Below are 7,614 nucleotides of genomic sequence, written 5' to 3'. Positions count from 1 at the left end.
TGGAAACAGGTATTATAACTGTTGTGACTTATTTCTGCAGCCACAATTAGTAACAGCAGTGAGCCATTCAGCCCATCGAGCCTGTACTGCCATTCCATTCGATCATGGCTGATCTATACCTCAACTCCATTAACCCACCTTTATTCCATATCCCTTTGTAACTTTACCGAAATCTATCGATATCAGTCTTCAAAGCTCCAACTAGCCCAACATTCACAGCCATTTGGCAGATGGAGGGGTGTGAAATCCAGATTTCCACAAACCATTGTGTTTGATAAATCACTTCCTGATGTCACTCCTTCTAGCCTGGGTGAAATTTTAAGATCATGCCCCCATGTTATGGATTATTACACCAATAGAAATGACTTCACTTTATCGAGGCAAGTGGTTACTCCAACTATTTAAAAACAACTACCTACAGATCCATTAATCATCACTCACACTGCGTCTGAAAGGTGGAATTGAACCACTCTGTCGCTAGACAGCTACAGGTTTGAAGCCTGCATCCCAGACCACTGAGACTCATCCAGACAATAAACTAAGAGTGAAACAGGCTTATATAAAACACAGAAAGATGTAACACATTTAATTCAGGGTGAGTAGATTATCAGTGTCGCTCAACTACTTCCCAGTTTTAGATTCAGATTTACATCACACCGTATCCATACATTCACAACATGGCAAAAATAACACCATTATTTTTCATCAAAGCCTGACAAGATTGACTATGCAGATTATTTGCATATTATTAACCTTCTTCAGCCTTTCATTGAATGCTTCAGGATGCAGCCCGTGGAGAGCCCAGCATCCTCCGGGATACAGAAATCCTCACTCAGACTGAGCTTCCTGCAATCTGCTGATAATTGCACCCTGAGGTTCGGACCGAAACTGTCGCATGATCCCATGCCGCCAAGCCGACGATTCTGTAGATCGATAAGAACATAAGAACAGAAGAAATAGAAGCAGGAGTAGGCCATAAGGCCCCTCGAGTCTGCTCCGCCATTCAATAAGATCATGGCTGATCTGATCATGGACTCAGCTCCACTTCCCCGCCCTCTCCCCATAACTTCTTAAGTCCCTTATCATTTAAGAAACTGTCTATTTCTGTCTTAAATTTATTTCATGTCCCAGCTTCCACAGCTCTCTGAGGCAGCGAATTCCACAGATTTACAATCCTCTGAGAGAAGAAATTTCTCCTCATCTCAGTTTTAAATGGGCGGCCCCTTATTCTAAGATCGTGCCCTCTCGTTCTAGTCTCCCAATCAGTGGAAACATCTTCCCTGCATCCACCTTGTCAAGCCCCCTCCTAATCTTATACATTTCTATAAGATCACTTCTCATTCTTCTGAAATCCAATGAATAGGGGCCCAACCTACTCAAACTTTCTTCATAAGTCAAATCCCTCGTCCCCGGGATCAACCTAGTGAACCTTCTCCGAACTGCCTCCACAGCAAGTATATCCTTTCGTAAATCTGGAAACCAAAATTGCACGCAGTACTCCAGGTGTGGCCTCACCAATACCCTGTACAGCTGTAACAAGACTTCCCTGCTTTTATACTCCATCCACTTTGCAATAAAGGCCAAGATTCCTTTGTCCTTCCTGATCACTTGCTGTACCTGCATACTATCCTTTTGTGTTTCATGCACAAGTACCCCAGGTCCCATTGTACTGCAGCACTTTGCAATCTATCTCCATTTAAATAGTAACTTGCTCTTTGATTTTTTCTGCCAAAGTGCATAACCTCACACTTTCCAACATTATACTCCATCTGCCAAATTCTTGCCCATTCACTGTCTATGTCCTCCTGCAGCCCCTTTATGTCCTCCTCACACATTACCCTTCCTCCCATCATTGTATCGTCAGCAAACTCAGGCTGATTGGGCCGAATGGCCTGTTTCTGTGCTGTAAAATGATGTGTCATTCTACGTCTACTAGGTTCGGTCATAGGTTATCCCTGAACCTTTCGTTGGACTATGAGGCCATATTGTGTGCCAAGTGTAAATGCCTGTAACAGGTTGCGATGGAGATCTTAACATCTCACTTCTGTCTGATGTGTGGGTGAGACACTGACTGTGTGGTAGTTGTGATAACTCACCTGCTGCTCACGCGTGAAAGTCATTGAATGCAGTCCTTGAAACATGAAACTTCGATAAACTTTCCATTGGGAGTGCATCAAGAGGAATGTTGGAGCAAGGGTGGAGATGGGGCAGTAGCTTGCAAGGACAGAAGGGCCGAGGGTTGGTTAGTTGAGGAGGTGATGATGGTGGTGGTTTTGAAAGGGAGGGGGACAGTACCTGAGGAGAGGGTACAATGTCAGCTAGCATGGTGTCCAGGAAGGGAAGTTGGGTGGTCCACAGTTCAGCCAAAATGAGGTCAGGGGAGCAGGGGGTGGGTTCCATGGAGAAGGTGAACTCAGACAGAGCCTGAGGAGACATACACGGGAAGCCAGAGAATGAAGCAGGTTCAGGGTTAGCACAGAGCCTGAGAGGAATTACTGCTTGGTGGGCAAGGGAAGGGGGGATACAGCAGGGGCAGCTGAACGGGTGGTCTCAATCTTAGTGACAAAGAAATCCACGAGCCCCTCGTACTTGTTATTGGAGGTGCTGTTGTATCTTTCCATGTCATATTCTGCCATTGCAGAAAAAATGAAGTCCCTCAGAACTTTGGCAAGAGTAGTGCGCGATATTCCATCCCAGAACGTGCAGAGCCTTCAACTGAATGCTGAACGTCTCCTCAGTGATTGTACGTGACCGACTCAGTCGTACACTGTGTGGGCAGGATGTTAATTTATAATGGGCTTTAAAGGCCAGTCACATTCCGTGGTCCTCACTCTTTCAGAATGATAGAACAGGCCAGACAGGGATAACAGGGAGATCCGACTGTACCACAGGCAGATTGCCCACATCCCCCATTACCCACATAAACCTCTTGCAGATCATTGCAAACACTGGTAACAGAACTACAGATGTTCGCACTGCAAGTGAAAGAGATATTACAACCATTGTCACTTATTTCTGCAGACACAATTAGTAACAGCAGTGGGCCATTCAGCCCCTCGAGCCTGTACCGCGATTCCATTCGATCATGGCTCACTTTCTGCTCCATATCCCTTTGTAACTTTATCTAAATCTATCGATCTCAGTCTTTAAAGCTCCAACTGGCCCAACATTCACAGCCGTTTAGCAGATGGAGGGGTGTGAATTCCAGATTTCCACAAACCATTGCGTTTGATAAATCATTTCCAGATGTTATTCCTAAATAGCGTGCGACAAATTTTAAGATTGTGCCCCCACATTACTTCACTTTATCGAGGTGAGTGGATACTCTAACTTTTTTAAAATAACTACCCATTACAGATTAGGTTGCATATTATTAACGTTCTTCGGCCTTTCATTGATTGCTTTAGGACACCGCCCTTGGAGAGCCCAGCATCCTCCGGGATACAGAAATCCTCACTCAGACTGAGCTTCCTGCAATCTGCTGATAATTGCACCCTGAGGTTAGGACCGAAACTGTCGCATGATCCCATACCGCCAGGCCGACGATTCTACAGACCGATTGGGCCGAATGGCCTGTTTCTGTGCTGTAAAATGATGTGTCATTCTATGTCTACTCGGTTGGGTCACAGGTTACCCCTGAACCTTTGGTTGGAACATGAAGCCATGTTCTGTGCCAAGTGTAAATGCCTGTAACAGATTGCGATGGCGAGATTCACAGAAACTGTCATGTTTGTAACCTTCACATAACTGTAACCTTTATGTAACAACACTGTACACTGTATACACCTGAGAAATACACACCTTGACCACAGGGGGTGAACTTGTAGGAGACACTCCTCACCTGGTCATCCAGGTATATAAAGGGAGGTCCCACGCAGGGTCAGCACTTCTTGGTCCTGGGAATAAAGGTTCAGGTCACGTAGTGACCTTGTCTGCAATACTTGCCTCGTGTGATTCGACAGTAAGGTGTGAGGACACTACATTTCGCGACGAGAAACGGGAATCAACGACTCATGAAGATGGCCACCGGTAGCACAGAGGAACTGTACTGTGTTGGTGAGGACTGGGACGATTTCGTTGAGAGGCTCCAGCAGAGCTTTGTCACGAAGGACTGGCTGGGAGAGGAAGCGACTGACAAGCAGAGGGCGCATCTACTGGCCAGCTGTGGAGCCAAGACGTATGCGCTGATGAAAGACCTGCTCGCACCCGAGAAGCCGGCGGGCAAGTCCTTTGAAGAGCTCAGCACACTGATCGGTGAGCACCTCAAACCAGCGAGCAGTATACACATGGCACGGCACCGGTTCTGTACACATCGACGTCGGGATGGACAAAGCATATCGGACTTTGTTGCGGACCTTCGGCCTTTGGCCAGACTCTGTAAGTTCACAGAAGCCTGCAGCGGGGAGACATTAGGGATTTCTTCATTGAGGGCATTGGTCATGCCAGGATAGCAAGCTTATCGAGACCAAGGACTTGACTTTGGATAGGACAGCGTTGATAGCTCAGACCTTCATGGCAGTGGAAGAGGAGACCAAGATAATTTACGTGCACAGCCCTGGTTCCAACGTGGCGATGGAACAGGGAGTTAACATTGTAAACCTGACTCAGAACCCCACAGGCAGGCAAGGGCAATTCGACACCGCCCAGGTAGCAACAGACTCTAGGGTGGGCCAGCAACAGAGACAATGGCAGGGGGATCGGCAATTCACGCCATCACAAGGGACAATGCCTCCCGGGATGGGACACTCGCCAACAGAGTGCTCAGGAGTAATCAAAGAAACGATCAGGGAGGAATACCTGGGAACAGTTCCTTTGTTCACAACAATCTCAGCTCATGCTGCAGGTGCGGTGGCAGACATGCTGCGAAAACCTGTAGGTTTCAACAATTTATCTGTAGAAACTGTAACTTCAGTGGACATTTGGCCAGAATGTGCAGAAAGCCAGTAGCAAGGCTAGTTTATGAGGCAGAGGAACCAGACGAGGGATCTGCAAGGCAGGTTGATGCTTGGGCAAAGCTATGAATGCTGAAGTCCAGCGGGTTCATGTGGTCAACATCCACAACACGTAACCAAAACATCACCTATGATAATGAAAGTCCAATTAAATGACATCCCGGTACACATGGAGCTGGACACAGGAGCCAGCCAGTCACTTATGAGTGCCCAACAATTTGAAAAACTATGGCCACTCAAAGCTAACAGGCCCAAACTGAAACGCATTGACACGCAGTAACGGACGTACACCAGAGAGATCATCCCAGTGCTTGGCACTGCAAACTTGGTGATCACACGCAATGGATCGGAGAACCGGCTGCCACTCTGGATTGTCCCGGGGAATGGTCCTGCGGTCTTGGGGAGGAGCTGGTTATCCGAGATGAACTGGAAATGGGGGGATGTGCATGCCATTTCATCTGTGGAGCGAAGTTCATGCTCACAGGTCCTACAGAAATTCGAGTCACTTTTTCAACCAGGTGTCGGGACTTTTAAGGACACCAAAGTAGTGATACGCATCACCCCGAACGCCAGACCAGTGCACCACAAAGCCAGAGACGTGCCGTATGTGATGCGTGAGAGAATTGGACAGGCTGCTAAGAGAGGGCATAATTTCGCCTGTTGAATTCAGTGACTGGGCAAGCCCCATCGTTCCTGTCCTTAAAGCGGAATGCTCGGTCAGGATTTGTGGCGACTACAAGGCCACCATCAACCGAGTGTCACTACAACACCAATACCCGCTTCCGAGAGCGGAGGATCTTTTTGTCACACTAGCAGGTGGCAAGCTGTTCACTAAGTTGGACCTCACTTCAGCCGACATGACTCAGGAACTGGCTGAAGAATCCAAGCTTCTGACCACCATCACTATGCACAAGGGGCTATTTGTTTACAACAGGTGTCCATTTGGCATTCATTCAGCGGCCGCTATCTTCCAGAGGAACATAGAAAGCTTGCTCAAATCCATTCCTGGAACAATTGTACTCCAAGATGACACCCTAATCACAAGTCGAGACATCGAGGAACACCTCCACAACCTGGAGGAGGTGCTTCGCCGACTGGACCGGGTAGGCTTGCGACTAAAGAAGTCCAAGTGTGTGTTTTTGGCCCAAGCGGTCTAGTTTTTGGGCAGGAAGGTTGCCGCAGACGGGATCCGGCCGACCGAATCCAAAACGGAGGCGATCCGTCGTGCGCCCAGGCCTGGCAACACATCGGAGTTGCGGTCATTCCTGGGACTCTTGAACTACTTCGGGAACTTTCTGCCGAACTTAAGCACATTGTTGGAGCTGCTACACGTGCTCCTGCGTAAGGGTTATGAATGGTTTTGGGGGGACGGTCAAGAACGGGCTTTCAATCGGGCGCGGAACCTGCTTTGTTCTAACAAGCTGTTGACCTTGTACAACCCCTGTAAGAAACTGGTTTTACGTGTAATGCATCATCCTATGGGGTTGGGTGCGTGTTGCAGCAGAGTAATGATGAGGGCCAATTCCAACCTGTGGCTTATGCCTCCAGGTCGCTCTCCCAGACAGAACGGGGATACGGGATGGTTGAAAAGGAAGCACTTGCATGTGTCTATGGAGTGAAAAAGATGCACCAGTACCTTTTTGGCAGAAGGTTCGAGTTAGAAACGGACCACAAGCCGTTAACATCCCTGTTTTCGACAACAAGGCTGTCAATGCCAATGCGTCAGCTCGCATACAGCGGTGGGCTCTCACGCTGGCTGCGTATGACTACACCATAAGGCACCGGCCAGGCACCGAAAATTGCGCTGACGCGCTCAGCAGGCTCCCACTGGTGACCACTGAGGGGGAGTCAGAGCAAAGCGCGGAGATGGTCATGGCCGTTGATGCTTTTGACACCACAGGCTCCCCATCACAGCCCGTCAGATCAAAATCTGGACCAACAGAGATCCCCTCCTATCCCTGATAAAGAAATGTGTCCTGACTGGGGATTGGGCGCCCGCACACGGAGCGTGCCCTGATGAGGTCAGACCGCTTCAGAGACGGATAGACGAGCTCTCCATCCAAGCCGACTGCCTGCTATGGGGCAGCCGGGTAGTGATGCCCCAGAAAGGAAGAGAAGTATTCATCAGGGAACTCCACAGCGAGCACCCAGGCATCGTGCTAATGAAGGCCATTGCCCGGTCACATGTATGGTGGCCGGGAATTGACTCAGACCTGGAACACTGGGTTCGCAGGGGCACGACGTGTGCTCAGCTGGGAAATGCCCCCAGGGAGGCCCCACTCAGCCCGTGGCCCTGGCCCACCAGGCCATGGTCACGTATTCACGTCGACGACGCGGGCCCGTTCATGGGAAAAATGTTCCTGATTGTTGTCGATGCATGCTCGAAATGGACCGAGTGCATCATTTTGAATTTGTGCACAACATCCACCACTGTGGAGAGTCTGCGTACAGTCTTTGCGACTCACGGATTGCCGGACATCCTGGTTAGCGACAGTGGCCCGTGTTTCACTGGCTATGATTTCCAGGAGTTTATGTTGGGTAATGGTATCAAATACGTCAGGACAGTACCGTTCAAGCAAGCTTCCAATAGCCAGGCGGAACATGCGGTTCAAATCATAAAACAGGGCATGCTCCGGATTCAAGGACCCTCCCTTCAGTACCA

The 7,614-nt window shown here is 48.9% G+C and overlaps 1 non-coding gene across 1 annotated transcript; it reads right to left on the bottom strand.

Annotated features, from left to right (window-relative positions):
* Positions 1-445: 445 nt before the first annotated feature.
* trnastop-uca (transfer RNA opal suppressor (anticodon UCA)) lies at positions 446-532 on the bottom strand. The gene has a single exon. It is a non-coding gene; the product is annotated as a tRNA-Sec (tRNA).
* Between the last annotated feature and the right edge of the window lie 7,082 nt (positions 533-7,614).

The sequence above is a fragment of the Pristiophorus japonicus genome, chromosome 19 (assembly GCF_044704955.1).
Source record: "Pristiophorus japonicus isolate sPriJap1 chromosome 19, sPriJap1.hap1, whole genome shotgun sequence".
Classification (NCBI taxonomy): Eukaryota; Metazoa; Chordata; class Chondrichthyes; family Pristiophoridae; genus Pristiophorus; species Pristiophorus japonicus.
The sequence above is the reverse complement of the archived record's forward strand: the minus strand, read 5'-3'. Positions and strand labels throughout refer to the sequence as shown.